This window comes from Atractosteus spatula, chromosome 3 (genome assembly GCF_055471065.1).
Source record: "Atractosteus spatula isolate fAtrSpa1 chromosome 3, fAtrSpa1.hap1, whole genome shotgun sequence".
NCBI classification, from domain to species: domain Eukaryota; kingdom Metazoa; phylum Chordata; class Actinopteri; order Semionotiformes; family Lepisosteidae; genus Atractosteus; species Atractosteus spatula.
In genome coordinates, this window is record NC_142708.1 from 45243379 (window position 1) to 45260964 (window position 17586).

The window sequence follows — 17586 nt, forward strand, 5'->3', positions numbered from 1 at the left end:
TTTGTCAAAGAAGCAGAGATCAACTCGCTTTCAAAGGACAGCACAGATAGACTTTAAAAAGACCGCAAATATACTTGCAAAGGTTAATTGCACTATGAACCGCATAAAGAAATGTAAAATAGTCTTCTTTAGGTGTGAGGGCAGAAGTGGATCGCAGCAGGAATACACAGCGAATAACAGGAAAACAAAGAGCAGGGCAGGTGAGAAGAGTATCCAAACAGTGAGTGATCAGAAACGGGAAACAATTGTTAAACCGGGCTTTTCGACACAATTTTTTTTAACTTGCTAATGCGTCGTCAGACATATTTCCTGGCATATTGTGTTTTAAATAAGATGGGAGTGTCTTCCCCAGGTATAAGCTCATCAGTATAGTGCACGTTTATCTGTACCATACTGTATACCGGTACAGACAACAAGGTGCACCACTGTATAGCTTTGGTAAGGAGACGGACTATGGCCAAAATCACGAAGACTCTCTCACACCAAATAATGAAGATGAAAAGAAAAGGGAAGTCAACACGAGACATTGTACAGCATTTGGCTTCCATGGACATCTTCGTTTGTGAAAGCACAGTGAGACGACATTAAAAAGGGGAGAGGAGGCAAAGAGAATCTAAACCGAGGACGATTCAAAGGTAAATAACTTTCTAAAATACTTTTATTACACACATTAACTACACACATTATTTTTATAACTAACTAACTGTTGATCTCTTTTCTTTCAAGTCCTATTGTGTGAGCCATCAACAGACTGACGGATGAAAATGATGAGCTATCGGTGATGCAAGTTCAAAGATGGCTGCAGGCCATGTCCGACATCGATAAGAAGAGTGCGCAGAAGGTTTGGATGGAGATATAAAAAAACCAACACATGCCCCATGATAAGGGTAAAAAACAAAGAGGAAAGGCTCAAACAAGTACTCCAATGGATTGAACAGGGAGAGGCATTTCATGATGTACTTTTCACTGATGAAACAACAGTGGCTCTGGAACAGTTTTCAACCATGTCATTTTGTAAAAAGGGGAGATATGTGGACAAGCCAAAGCCCAAACATCCACTGAAGGTTCACGTCTGGGGGGATATATCTAGAAGAGGCCCGGGACCACTTCTTATTTTCGAAGGAATTATGGATCGTGAATTCTTTGAGGAAGTCTTGGTCAAACAGCATGCCGCCCCATATATCAGGGAGCACTTTGGATCAAGGCACCGTCTCTTTCAAGACAACGATCCGAAACACACAGCAGCAAGGGCGAGGCTTATAGCAGAATGAGTGAACTGGGTGAAAACTCCAGCCAAATCCCCAGATTTAAATCCAATAGAGATGGTATGGCATTCGCTGAAAGACTATGTTCGGAAAACAGCTAAACCCAGCACAAAGCAAGAACTTATCAATGCGATCTACAAGTTTTGGGAGGAAGAACTGATAGAACAAAATTGCAACAATTTTATTATCAGGCTGTTTCGTGTTCTTCCTAGGATTGTTGAGCGGGGTGGGGGGCATTTGGGAATGTGAGTTATGTGAGTCCGATTAAGAATGAATAAAAGCATTTTATTAAAAACACATTTGCTTTTGTCTGGGTGCTGACAAAGTAAAAAACAATAACTTTTTGACAATGAAAAAGTGTTTGTGTCTCTCTCTCTCTCTGCTGGCACGCGGGCGCGGTGGGTGCTGTACCAGCTGAGTCGCTGTGTCCTATCTTCTGACGGTCGCTGTTGTGAATGTCTGCAGAGTGTATCTTATTTTTAGTATTATATTTTTATATTATATTCCCTATTAATCAAATTCTAAAAGTATGCTTTTAAATGCGCAGTGACATGGTCAGAAGGAGCTAGGAGCGTATAAAACGTTTCCGAAATAACCACATGTAAGACATGTAAGAAATGTTTAGGGAGAAATGGAATACTGGTGTGTATTTTTTCTTTAAAAATACAGTACCAAGACCAGCCATACACGCCTTTATATAGCGCCTTTATATAGCGCCTTTAAAGGTGGCTTCTCAAAGCGCTTTACGGGATAAAAACAGCAGAGCTGTTAAACCGGTTTTTATCTATTTTTCGGCACAGCCAGCCGGCTGTCGAGTGGTATTAAATGCAACTTTTTTGAATAGATGACTTTGCTAAAATGTATTTAAAAATAAAAACGATTACAATTGGCATGCCTGTAGCTTTTTCACAAAACCTCACTGAAAACTATCAGTGAGCTAATTATCTTTTTTTAAACCTCCAGTTTTTCACTGATGCGTAATCATGCACTAACTGGAACCCCCAGGGGGTGGGGGCGCCGTGTGTTAAGAAAGTTAGGTGTTAGCATAAACTATTAGTGAGTGGCTCTGGTGAAATTTCGCTGTGAACTGAAAAGCTAAAGTATAAAGTGTTTCCTCTTTTTAATGGGAAGAGACGTGGTGCTTGAAACACGAGAGTGTGTGTGTTTTTTTTTATCCCTGGCAGAACCGGGCTTCCATAAGAATCAAGTAATAGGTTTATTCCATGCTGAAAAAAAGAAGAAAGAAAACACATTCCATAAGAATCAGTGCCTTTATATAGCGCCTTTATATAGCGCCTTTAAAGGTGGCTTCTCAAAGCGCTCTACAGGATAAAAACAACAATAACAACAGCAACAATATTGTATTTCATTGCACTTTGACAGATCGTCTTTAAAACAATTGTTGATTTAAAGTTTGACAGTAAATGTTTATATTGTAAATATTGTCGTATTTACAATTTGTTGATAAAAATGTTGTTCTCTAAAGCTTTCTCAGTCAAGTATGATCGTTTACCCAGGGAGCTGTGTAAGCATGCGTAGGCAGCAAAAGATCAGCTGAACTAGGAAGATGCGACACCGAAGATATTATTAATAACCTTTTAAATCTGAAGGGAGATCTAAAGGGATCCCCACACAATAGAAGCAGGAAGCAGAAGCAGAAGCAGGAACCGTCAGAGGGAAAGATGGTGACTATTCGTTGTTATTAAAAAATGACTTAGATTTGAACATGTTGTGATACTTAGAAATATAAAAAGTCAGTTAATTGTCCATAATATTTTATTTTTTCAAAGAAATGTTTGTTAAAAGAAAATTCATGGCGCTAGCTTGATTTGAACAGCCAACCTCTCGCTTAGAAGTCAGGCACTTAGACCATCGCGGCACTCACATAGTTGCATGATGAGTGGTGAAACAGCCCTACACATACAGTATCAACAGACATTGTACAGTGTATACTATTGTGTTGCAGTACATGAATATAATTATATCATTATTAATTTCTTTAGATATGCAATTCCATATTATATTCCCTATTCATCTAATTCTAAAAGTATGCTTGTTTACTCCGGTATCGAGCGTATTCGCAGAAAAGCTTAAAACTACCACTTTTTATACACGTTATTTCACATGTTAGTTAAAGACTTCGATGCTTAAAATGTTTAGGGAGAAATGGAATACTGGTGTGCATTTTTTCTTTAAAGTACCGAGACCAGCCATATGCAGTTTACATAATACTGTATGTTTATGTTCCAAAATTAATATCGTTTATAGTCTTTACACACATTATGCTCCTATTCTTTTTATGCTCAGCTACTAAAATTTCCTTTCAGTGGTAAAATTCCATATAAATATTCATTACTAAAACGTGCACAGTAAAGACATTTAAATCTCTCCACGACAGACCAACGCACCATGAGTGCCCCTGTCAGTCAACCAATCACGTACCGCGGTATTAGGCGCGATGACGTAGCCAAATGCCTGCGCTACGTGTTTGTGCCACGCACTTTGAATGGCTGCATCTGTAGGTGTCCACAAATGTGAAATTCGTTTTGTTTCCATTACTGATACTGTAAGTTACACTTCTGTTAGCAAGAACAATTGGATTCTACCTGGATGTCTGTGTTTGAAAGATGATAAGAAAACAATACTCTCTTTACTTAATGGTGAAATTACATTTTCTGTCAGTTTAACTTTCTTATTGCATTAAATATTTGAGCAACTAAGGTGCTTATGGTCAAGAGCCATGACACTTTTTTATTTTTGTTACTTTTCACTTTCAGAAAAGAAATACTCTAAAAGTATAATTAGATTTCACTTGTACTTAATAAGATTTTGTAATAAGATCTAATCAGCAGTTAATGTATTTTAACTTTAGATTTGAAAAATATAAGCCTTTGGAAACTAGCAAACCAATCAAGGATTCTGGAGCAATTATAATTTAGAAGATAAAACAAACCTTTCTCAATTACACTTCACCTTCACTACTATAGAAATCTTCTAATTAAAACCACAATTCAGATTAGATTCTGTGTTGATATCTAATTAATAATTTACTTTTGTGAACATTCCTTGCATATATGAAATGTGTAAGGATTAATGTATACTGTACATGAAAGAGGGAAAGTTGTATAGTAACTCAGTAGTTAAAAGTAAAAGAAATAAAAATTTCAGGTACATCTTAAAGGTTTGTTTTTGGTTAAGGAAAAAATAAATTATCAATGATTTGTGACATTAGGAGCATCATGATTATTTAAAGTTTGCCATAAATTAAATTTAAACTTTCTATCTAACCATTTTCTAACCACTTCTTCCAATTCAGAGTTGTGGGGATGCCAGAGTCTATCCATTGCAGGCCAAACAAACAGACACAGACATAGACCCAAACACCTTTGGCCAATTTTCGCAGAAGCCAATTACCCTACTAGTACATTCTTGGACAGTGAGAGGAAACCAGAACACCCAGAGGAAACTGACACAAACACAGGGAGAATATACAAATTCCACACAGATAGCTCCCCAGGTCCGTAATTGAACCCAGGGACCCAGTGCTTTAAGGCAGTAATGCTAATCACTGCACCATTGTACCACCATTTAAGTTCACCATATTCTAAAACTGCTAAGAAAAAGGGAGCCAGACTCAACTTCATCCATTGATTTCTTTTCAGCTGATACAATGTTCTACTCCAAATGTTATTTTTATAGTTTTTAAAGTATTCAAAAATGTTTAATGTTTAATGTTTTTAACAAACATATTGCTACAAATGAGGGTTATAAAAATGGAAAAAAAACAAGAAATGACTGAGTGGATTAGTTGATAAGTAAAATAAGTAATTAAATCCTCAACTTCTAAAGATTTTGCCAAGAATATACCATACTCCATACTACGTCTGCGTGGAACAGGCTGAAGAGTGACTCATCTGTGAAAAGGACCTGATGCCACTGCTGACGCATCTATCACAGCCTCTGTCTGGCCCAAGCCAGGCAGGTGTGACATCAAGGAGGTGTGAGCAGAGGGCCTCAGACAGGTCGCCTTGGTCTTAGGCCAGCAGCATGGAGCCTCACTGTGGCAGATCTGAAATGATCTCTCAGATGGACCAGTCTGATGTGTCTGGGTTGTTCTGGTGTGGTCACTCAAGGGCGACTGGATCTTGGATGGCCATCTTTCCTGCTGGTCTGCTGAAACCTTCTCAGTAGTCGGGACACAGTGGAGCGGCTTACTCCATAGTGTCTGGCAACGGTGGCATATGACATGCCTGCCAATTTGATGATTGTTTGAGTTTTGTATATCAAAATATCAGTATAATGTAATGCATTAAAAACACAACATTTAAGTATTGGAATCAATAGCTTTTGTTGCCTTTTGAATACCTCTTTGAATATTTATTTTTGGCATTTGATGACATTCTGTAATATTATTTAAAAACATTATCAAATAAATTATTTAGATAAAACAGAACGGTTAATAACATAAAAAAACAGAAATCTTGTGTAATTCTTGTGCATATCAACACAATACTTTGTGTTGCATTAGGTTGTTGTATTTATCTCCAGAACTGTGATATTTACAAAATTTAAAATCTCAGCATTTAATTATCTAAAAAAAGTACTATTAAAGATATCATCATAACACAAAATGAAATGTGGAACTGTCATGCAAAAACATCAGATTCTTCCATAAGATTCTTCCTTTAATTATTTGATATGTAAGGTCTATAATTTCACATAGAATTAAGTGATATTAAGTATTTCTAAATTCTGTGTGTGTCTGGACCAAACAGTCTGTTTGTCTATCACAGGAATGTAGTGAAAGAGGCCCTTCACTGTGGTCTCAGCCACACAATGACCTAGTAGTCTTTGCGTGTGAGCAAATAAGGGAGATTAACTTATTATTAGGGAGATTATCTTTTGGATAAGGATCTTTCCCAGGACAGTCCAGATTCAGTAGCAAAACTCCCTTAAGATGGATGTCCACTGAAGGTGCCTGGATGCCTGGCAGAGGGGCATAGGCACATCTGTAGATAATCGTAACAGTCACAGTGTATGGTCAATCACCAGCAAGATGACCAACTAATCAGGGACCTGCGGGCTGTGGGAATTCAATCCACATGGTAGCTTCTTGACCAATCACCAACCATATTTTCCCCAGTTAAAAAGCGGTGTTTCTCCTCTAACTCAGCAACCCTCCTCTCATCACTGAAGCAACTTGGCTGTCAATAGAACCATGTGCCACACTTTTTGTCTGAACTTTGGGACTTAAACTTTTCCTGAAGCACCGAGTTAGGGGTGAGCCCGTACATTAAGACAGAATTCTGCCCGAGGTGTTGCCTGCAGCAAGACTTTGAGACCAGCTAGCTACCACTGCGTCCCCTTGATCACTGGAGCGATACGGTTGGACTTTTTGTCGACATGCCTTAATAGAGCATTACTCTACAGTAGCCGCTACACCAGAGCAAACTGAGTTTCTTCCCTTTTTATGTGACAACTGAGCAGTCATCAGCCTGTATACAGACTTTGCCCCAGTTCATCTGAAAGCTAACCAGACAACCACTTGAGGGAATCGAATAAGGCTACAGCAGGATCCTTCTCTCTCCCTGATACCTCAAGCTGCCTCAGGACTGGAGTGGCACTGAGCATGGATTGAACAATGCTGTGACGGACCTAGTCAGCTGTTCCCAATCCTTCTGCATTGAGGTTAAGAATCTATGGTCATGGATGAGTATAATTCAATGTTCACCCTCTCAAGGAAAAAATTGTAATAATAATGTTAATATCAATTTAGTTCATTTAAGTAGCTGTAGTATGGGTTCAGTCATACTCCTCTCTGGTGTGGAAAATCCACCAAACCTCAACCCTTGCACATAAACATAAGATTGTACTATATTTATAGTGTCTTTATATATAATTTCCCAAAGAATACTATTTGATAATTGTCTGATCCCAGTTCTGCCAATACTGTTACAATTCTCAACTTCAGATCTTATACCTACTGAACCTGATATATTCTACCCTTGTAGCTTGTGGGGGAAATAGACTTGTGTCCAATTGTGTCCAGAATGTGCATTAAAACCCTTTAATGCATTACAGGAGCTGCACTTTGCTTCACTGTACTGCAATGTACTTTGTCGATGTGATTTTACTTGCTAAAGACAATCAATAGGTGGCACTTGTGCTGCGTTAGATGTTGTTGAAAACATTAGCTTCCTGCAACAAAATAACATTTTTTACACTTTTTAAAATCCACTTAATATGAACTATTAATATGAAATCATGTAACTAAAAGGAAGTTTTGAAAATAGCTGAAAATAAAAACAAGTTTCTGAACGTCATTAACAAAATTAATGTAGGAATACTGTTACAGATTTAGGTGATTGAGAAGTGTCTCTTGGATTTTAGATAAAGTTAGTGACACTTGGTAGAGTAAACAGTTTTAGCTTTCACCAGCAGCCATATCACCCTGCAACTCACAACTGGCAACCCACTGAAGCTAAGTGGGTGTGAGCCCGGTCAGTACCTGGATGGGAGACCTCCTGGGAAAAACTAAGGTTGCTGCTGGAAGAGGTGTTAGTGGGGCTAGCAGGGGGTGCTCACCCTGCAGTCCACGTGGGTCCTAATGCCTCAGTATAGTGACGGGGACACTGTATTGTAAACAGGTGCTGTCCTTCGGATGAGATGTAAAACTGAGGTCCTGACTCTCTGTGGTCATTAAAAATCCCAGGGTGTTTATCAAAAAGAGTAGGGGTGTAACCCTGCTGTCCTGGCCAAATTTCCCATTGGCCCTTATCAATCATGGCCTCCTAATAATCCCCCTCTATGATTTGACTACATTACTCTGCTCTCCTCCCCGCTGATGTGTGGTGAGCGTTATGGTGCACTATAGCTGCTGTTGCATCATCCAGGTGGGGCTGCACATTGGTGGTGGAGGGGAGTCCCCATTACCTGTAAAGTGCTTTGAGTGGAGTGTCCAGAAAAGTGTACAGATGCAGCCATTCAAAATGCGCGGGCGATACCGCATTATTTTGCGGTACGCTGTACGCAGTCTACCGCAAGCTACCGGTAAATACCGCGAGTTACCGTAAATTCTCCTATAATACGACAAGCAAAATAATAGTATCCGGAATTTCCGCAAGGTGGAGCTAATAAAGCTCAACCTCTCATGTTTGAGCTGTGGCCATCAAAGTCTTTAACGAAGATATTACTAATAGTATTAATAATGAATGACCTTGGACAAGCTGTAAGTGTAAACTCAAAGTATTGCCCTGGTCAACATTCTTTTTTTCATTGACCATCTTTGTAAAAGTAACACCACAGCATTTCGCAATCACGCATTTGTTTCCAATCATGCAAAGTACAGTGATTCACCATGCCTTTCACATGCTCATAAAAGAGATTGATTTAGGAACATAAACATATTACCGTATGCAAACTGTACTGTATACAGTATGTATATGTATATTTAATGTCTTAACTGTGCCCGTTTAAGTATTGACTATTCATATCTAATTTTACCACTGAAGGGAAATCTTAGTAGCTGAGCATAAAAAGAATAGGAGCATACTGCAACGCGTGTGAAGGCCATAAACGATATTAATTTTGGAACATAAACATACAGTATATGGCTGGTCTCGGTACTTTAAAGAAAACATACACGAAACATGGTTTCATTATGACCAGAATCTGTCTTGAGATATTTTTAACTTGATTTACAGTATTTGAGAGGTATGTCTTAACACCGATACTACAGTGCTTAAGTACTGCTCACGTATATGTTTCTAGGTTTATATTATGCATTTCATAAGGTCAAATTACTTTTGAGCAACTAATAAGAAGCGCGAAACGGTATGCGTTTTAGTTTCGTTTCGTGCTGGGACCCGTGGATTGATTAGAGATATCAAGTACATACAAGTCATTTTTTAAATGTTGTAGTTCGTCTTGAAAAAATGTTACGAGTACATCATCTATCAACAATTACACAGGTTCTGTTTCCATATTGCGGATTTTGGTTACGTAATATTATTTTCTAGATTTCACGTTGTGAATATATGATTTGGGCAAACAGAGCCGCAAAGAAGTACATTATGGGTTGTTGTTTTTTTTATGCAGTTTTATCTAGAACAAGCGATGCTTAAACCTTTGTCTGATTCTTGTGAAACTATCCACACGACAGTTACAGTACCTAGGAGTTGACTTCAGTGATGTCACTGATGGGATGTTTCTAAAAATCCATCCTCTGTAAAACGTCTTCTCTAGTTGTCCTGCATATGTATTCGCTAATGAAGCTGTGTGTTCTGAGCCTGGATCTCTACATTTCTGTATGAACCAGCTTAGAGGGCTAAAGACAGCTTGTGTTTAAATTGAGTGTAAGGCAATTTATGCTTCTAAAGTCATGGTCAGCATTTATTATTGAACTGTGCTGTAAACTTGTTCTGTGCCAAGTCACATTATTTTATAGCGTTTTTATAGCGTTATCAAATCCGGTGGAGTTTCCTGACTCCCATGTCACATGGTCTGTGATTGAAACTTGTAAAACCGGTTTAATTCGTCACAGCCAGCACTCCGGTTGTAAAGTAGAAGCAGGCGAGATTTCCAGCGAAAAACACCTCCCCCTTCTTCAGGTGTGAGGGTCTTCTGCTCAGAATGAAACGCTAAAATGTAATGTAGGCTCTGAATGGGTTCAATTGTGATTTGGGCTTGATTAAGGTCGCTGCCTTTCATCTAAAACCCTACTTGAATCCTTCTAAACTAAAAATCAGTGTTTGTGAGTTCTAAATAAAGAGGTATCCAGGTAACAGTGAAACGGGCGGACAGTCTGGGGAGATCGCCCGTTTTCCATGTAAATAGTTCCCTGGTTCCGCACCCCTTGGTGTTTCTCTCGCTCTCTCTCGGGTCACCTGATCATTAGCTCGAAAGATTTGAGTGCTTTGTGTATATTCTAATGGTAGTGGGGGCAGGGTGTGTGGGAACAGGTTTGGTTGAAATTGCATTGGAGATCTATGTTCTTCACACCTGAAACATTTTCTCTGAAAGCATTTTCTTCGCAGTTTAACCGATCTTGTTACAGCATGTTACAGTTTACTATTATTAACCATATTAATTTTAAGTGCTTAATGTAAAATCTTGTAAAAATATATTTTCATTGTTCAAATATACATTAAGTCTGACTATCATAAAATAAGTTAAATACAAAACTAAAGAAAAAATAGGGTTAAATATAATTCAAAATATTTTGCTAACAATGTTAACTGTTTATGAATAATAAAATGTATTAGCTAAGGAGTAGGATGGCACAGTTGTTAGTATGTTTTTTGTTTTGTTTCGTTTTCATAAATACAACAGTAGTACCTGATGTCTCAGTGGCTTTCAAAATTAAATTATGCATGCAAACCTGTGAACTAGAAAGATAACTAAGATATCCATCCATTTATAATGGTGGCAAAGTGGTTAGCATTGCTATCTTGCAGCACTGGGGTCCTAGGTTCAATTCCTGCCATCCTGTGTGTGTGGGGTTTACATGTTCTCTCTGGGTTACATGGTTTTTCTCCATATGTGTGATATGACTCCCTCTCGCACTCCAAAACATACTGGTAAGTTAATTGGTTTATGGGAAAACTGGCCCTGGTGTGTGTGTGTTTGTGTCTGTCTGTCCTGTGATGGACTGGCGCTATGTCCAGGGTGTATTCTGCCTTGTGTCCGTTGCTTCCTTAAAATCTAAAATATGAGCTCTACTTGCCACTTACAATACCAACAGTACCAGCTAACTTTAGTAGTGACATTTTCATGGATCTTTTTAACAATAAAATTTACATCAGACTTCAGACACAATTAAACAGGCCTCAAAAAAGTCTGGTACAAACATTTTCAGCATGGAATAAACCGTTACTTTAATGGTATAAACCTTAAATGGATTCATATTCTCAATACGATTTGGTGCTCAGTAACATGACTTAGAAAATGACAGAAGACATACGTATCATGCTTATCCTTCTATTTTTCATAATCGTAAACTCCTTAAGGCAGTTACATTTTCTCTGTTCTGACCTGGAGTTACAGAGAAATTTAAATTCTAATAAGAGATTTGTAATGAGGAAAGTCATACCAATCACTCATACAGTACCAGGATTTGCAATTACAATACAAATACTTTCTTTCTGTATGTGTTTATTTTGCAGTTTGAGTCTATGGCATTCCTTTGGGGGTCTATACTCCAAGGCATGACTTTTTTATGTATAAACATCAGTATTTACTGCTATTAATTACTGTACGATTTATAGTTGAAATCTGAGCCTAGATATAAAGTTAGATATAAAGTTAAAATCTCGACAAAGCAATGTAGGAAATACAGAGAAAATAAATCCTTTCTGACATCTAAAATCAGTTTCGATCAAGGTCTCTAAAACGAACAAGAAAAAGAAGATTTTCGGAGGGCAATTACGCTGTGTTTATATAGAATAAGTGATTTATGAGCAATCTAATTTCTTGTTCGTTTAAAACAGTGAAATGTCAGCTGTAAAAGATCGCACCAGAAACAGCACTCTCTCTGCCTGTCATAGACGTTCAGGAAAGGCTGAATGAAGTCATGTCAAGTACAATAATTCGGAGATCAATAATAACAGTTGTAGGACAGTATATAAGGAGGATAAGGATTTTGAAGTTGACTCGAAATCTGATAGGTAACCAGTGCAAGGACTTGAAAACAGGTGTAATGCAACCCTGATAGGATTCTTGCTGTCATATTCTGAACATATTGAAGATTGCTCAGTGTGGATTTAATTTCCTCAGTGAACAGGATGTGCATTTATTAATTCTAGAAAAAAACTAGATTTCTCTAGTTCTTAGTTTCTCTAGTTCCCTTTAAAATAAACTATTATTCCACAATGCAGAGTATTACATGGCCAGTATTTACACATGATATTTGTGATTTAAAGAAATTAACACAAGCAGCTTTTGGAGATTTAAGTGTTGGCTGAGTTATTGCAGGATAAAAGACTAGAGATGTTGGCAAGAAGAAGATAGTTTGGGGAAAGATGAGGAATACACTTATAACAAGAACACTTCCTAATGGGGTTAGGCATACTTTTGATGAAGATGATGAAGTTAACAGACTATATGTTTACATAGATACTGAAATAAGGATTGTATTTTAGATTATGTGTAGTTGCTGGCATTGAACTGTGTTGGATGCACATGAATTGAAGGAATGGGCAAACATAGCTGATGCGGATCCACAGAGCCAGCATATTAAGATGTTTATAATTAGAGGCAATTTGTTTAAATAACTAGGTATGGATACTGATGTGCAAGAGAGGTGGAAAGGCTGTTTCCTTAAGATATAAAATATTTTAATAGAATAATAAAATATTTTATTCTCAGTGAGATGCTGCCATTTCATAGTGGGTTTCTAACACTGTGTATAGTTCCATCCACACAGTGCCTTTACTTCCATTTCTAATCTCTTTATCCAGTACAGAGGATTTGGAGCCTATCCCAGTAAGCGACGGACACAAGGCAGAATACACCCTGGACATAGCGCCAGTCCATCACAGGACAGACAGACACAAACACACACACACCAAGGCCAGTTTAAATCTAACCTCAGAACCTTTCTTTTCAGAAGACTTAGTGTCTGTATCTGCTTCATTTTCTAATTTTGGTAGCACCTCTAACTGCTTGTCTTTCTTATATGCATTTACTTTGTAATCTGTGGTCCTTTTATCTGTTTTTACATCTACTGTATTGCTTTGAGATGCCACCTTTAATGGTGATATATCAAATAAAGTTTTTTATTATTGTTATAGGGAAACATGATCAGATTGTCCCTGGTTCAGAAAAAAAGATCTAAAGTATACTAGTTTGTCACTCTTCTAATTCCCTTTGCTAAATGACTTTTCATACTAATCTGATCAATCTAACTGCCAGTTTTCTGTGCTTTCTCTATCCTGCTAGATTTGCAATTATTCTGAAAATTTTCATCTTGAAATAACTCATTTCTAAATACCTTTTTCACTGTTAACATCTTGCAGCATTTCTGCGACAAAATATACACTCTGACAGTTCATCCTGCTACCAACATTAAATAGAACAAATCTTAAGATTTCTATATTTATGTCTTTATTTAGTGGTTTCAATAGTGACAAAGGCTAAACTTTCTTGGAAAAATGTCTTTTATGTGTTGTGGAAAAAACTGACTTGCTTTAACAAAATATGTTTACAAATCCTTTCACCTGGCATTTTCGTAGTTAGAAATTATGGAACGCTCTGTTAAAAGCAAGGGAGTTTTTATGTCCGTTGCAGTTCTTTTGCAACATGAATATAATTATATCGTTATTAATTTCTTGAGATACGCGATTCCATATTATATTCCCTTTTAATCAAATTATTAAAGTATGCTTGTTGACTCCGGTATCGTGTTAGTTAAAGACTTCGATGCTTAAAATGTTTAGGGAGAAATGGAATACTGGTGTGTATTTTTTTCTTTAAAGTACCAAGACCAGCCATATACTGTATGTTTATGTTCCAAAATTAATATCGTTTATGGCCTTCACACGCGTTGCAGTATGCTCCTATTCTTTTTATGCTCAGGCACTAAGTAAAAGGAGATGCTTCATATTGCTTGACTAATTTTAAAAACTAAGTTAGAAATGCAGACGCTCCCTCGGTGCGCTGCTCTGGTGCGCCGGCTCTTACACAGTGCCTGTCTGCCGTAAGCGTTACAATATACATACCCAACACTGCTTGTACCCATCTGTCATGCAAATAAAACACCTTGAATTGAATTGAATTGAGGGGAGAAGGGGGGGATACTAAAGCCAATACTGGCTCAATGGGCTTTGACGTGCTAATGCGTTGGTTTAACAGTCCGGGTGTGGCAGGCTTCCAATGTCAACTCGTCTCGATTGGAAGACAATGAACGTATTTTAGCCCTAAATGAATTAATAGCAAACATGGTTTACATAAAATACATTTTTCCAAGAAAGTTTATAATAATACGATCTATAGTTGAAATCTGAGCCTACTTTAAAAATAAAGGAAAAGCATTTTCAGAGAGCAATCACGCTGTGTTTATGTAGAAAAAGCGATTAGGTTTATGAGCAATCTAATTACCTAATCGCTTAAAACGCTATATAAAATAAAGTTTATTTAGAGATGAATGATCAATGTGGTAGTTTAAATAATGTGAGTCAGGAAACTAACACAGCGCCACCGGATTTAATAACGCAATAAAAACGCTATAAAATAATGTGACACAGTACAGCACAGTACAATAATACTGACCATGACTTTAGAAGCATAAATTACCTTACACTCAATTTAAACACAAGCTGTCTTTCTGTATGAACCTCTAAGCTGGTTCATACAGAAAATGTAGAAATGCATTAGCCTGATTATGATTAAAAACACATAATTAAACACGCGTTTGCGATTTAAATCAGAACACGATTTAAATCAATATAAATGTTTATATTGTAACGCATACTGTCCAGCCTCCATTTCTCTATAAAAATTTACTGTTGCACACACACACACAATAGAAGCGGGAACCGCTGTCAGAAGGGAAGATATGTTCAAAATATCGCAAATATCGATCATGTTGCGATATTTTGAAATATAAAAGTCAACTGATTGTCCATAATATCGCTTACCTATTTTTTCGAAGAAATGTTTGTTAAAATAAAAGTTCAGCACCAGCTGGATTCAAACACACAACCTACCAGTTGGTAGTCACGCACCTAGACCAGTAGGCTACAAGAAAGCTCGCATGATCAGGCAGGCGAAACAGCCCTACACAGCCCTGCCGCAGTACACGGATATAATCATACCGTTATTAAATTCTTTAGATACGCGATTCCATATTATATTCCCTTTTAATCAAATTCTAAAAGTATGCTTGTTGACTCCGGTATCACGTTAGTTAAAGACTTCGAAGCTTACAATGTTTAGGGAGAAATGGAATAACGGTGTGTATTTTTTTCTTTAAAGTACCAAGACCAGCTATATACTGTATGTTTACGTTCCAAAATTAATATCATTTATGGCCTTCACACGCGTTACAGTATGCTCCTATTCTTTTTATGCTCAGCTACTAAGATTTCCCTTCAGTGGTAAAATTCAATATCTACAACGGGCACAGTAAAGACGTTTACAGTAAGTCTTTCTACGACAGACCAACGGACCACGAGTGCCCCTGTCGGTCAACCAATCACGCACCGCGGTATCCCGTGTCATCATACCTGCGGTATCTGTACCGCGGTGTCTGTGCCGCGCACTTTGAATGGCTGCATCTGTACTACAGTGGTGTGAAAAAGTGTTTGCCCCCTTCCTGATTTTTTATTTTTTTGCATGTTTGTCACACTGAAATGTTTCAGATCATCAAACAAATTGAAATATTAGACAAAGATAACACAAGTAAACACAAAATGCAGTTTTTAAATGAAGGTTTTTATTATTAAGGGAAAAACAAAAATCCAAACCTACATGGCCCTGTGTGAAAAAGTGATTGCCCCCTAAACCTAATAACTGGTTGGGCCACCCTTAGCAGCAACAACTGCAATCAAGCGTTTGCGATAACTGGCAATGAGTCTTTTACAGCGCTGTGGAGGAATTTTGGCCCACTCATCTTTGCAGAATTGTTGTAATTCAGCCACATTGGAGAGTTTTCGAGCCTTAACCGCTTTTTTAAGGTCATGCCACAACATCTCAATCGGATTCAGGTCAGAACTTTGACTAGGCCACTCCAAAGTCTTCATTTTGTTTTTCTTAAGCCATTCAGAGGTGGACTTGCTGGTGTGTTTTGGATCATTGTCCTGCTGCAGAACCCAAGTGTGCTTCAGCTTGAGGTCACAAACAGATGGCCGGACATTCTCCTTCAGGATTTTTTGGTAGACAGCAGAATGTTTCCATTTACCACAGCAAGTCTTCCAGGTCCTGAAGCAGCAAAACAGCCCCAGACCATCACACTACCACCACCATATTTTACTGTTGGTATAATGTTCCTTTTCTAAAATGCTGTGTTACTTTTACGCCAGATGTAATGGGACACACACCTTCCAAAAAGTTCAACTTTTGTCTCGTCAGTCCACAGAGTATTTTCCCAAAAGTCTTGGGGATCATCAAGATGTTTTCTGGCAAAACTGAGACGAGCCTTTATGTTCTTTTTGCTCAGCAGTGGTTTTCGTCTTGGAACTCTGCCATGCAGGCCGTTTTTGCCCAGTCTCTTTCTTATGGTGGAGTCATGAACACTGACCTTAACTGAGGCAAGTGAAGCCTGCAGTTCTTTGGATGTTGTTGTGGGGTTTTTTGTGACCTCTTGGATGAGTCGTCGCTGCGCTCCTGGGGTAATTTTGGTCGGCCGGCCTCTCCTGGGAAGGTTCGCCACTGTTCCATGTTTTCGCCATTTGTGGATAATGGCTCTCACTATGGTTCGATGCAGTCCCAAAGCTTTTGAAATGGCTTTATAACCTTTTCCAGACTGATAAATCTCAATTACTCTGTTTCTCATTCGTTCCTGAATTTCATTGGATCGCAGCATGATGTCTAGCTTTTGAGGATCTTTTGGTCTACTTCACTTTGTCAGGCAGGTCCTATTTAAGTGATTTCTTGATTGAGAACAGGTGTGGCAGTAATCAGGCCTGGGTGTGGCTAGAGAAATTGAACTCAGCTTTCCAAAGATGTGATAAACCACAGTTGATTTATGTTTTAACAGGGGGGGGCAATCACTTTTTCACACAGGGCCATGTAGGTTTGGATTTTTTTTTTCCCTTAATAATAAAAACCTTCATTTAAAAACTGCATTTTGTGTTTACTTGTGTTATCTTTGTCTAATATTTCAATTTGTTTGATGATCTGAAACATTTCAGTGTGACAAACATGCAAAAAAATAAGAAATCAGGAAGGGGGCAAACACTTTTTCACACCACTGTATATAAGTGTAAGCAATTATTATTAATTATAATATATAATATATAATTATATATTTATAATTAATTCAAAGCATAGAGGATGTTTGTTGAGGTCTGAGGGGGGGTCCCTTGAGCAGAAACAATTGTTATGTTTACCTTAGTATACCTAGGTACGTTGTGGGTTAATGATTGTCAAGGAGCAGTACAGAAACACACAATATAAGATCACATTACAAGCTCAGAATAAGAGGAGGAAACAAGAAGAAGCAGAGAACAAGGAGTGGAGAGATATGAGTCCAGAGGAGTTGGAACTTGAAGCTTGCACCAGGCGAGAGCCCCTACTTCATGATCATCCAAACCTGACTAAGTATATGAACCTTGCTGAGAGAGCATGTTATTCTGTGTTTTTATGGAACTTGGCTTTCAGGGTG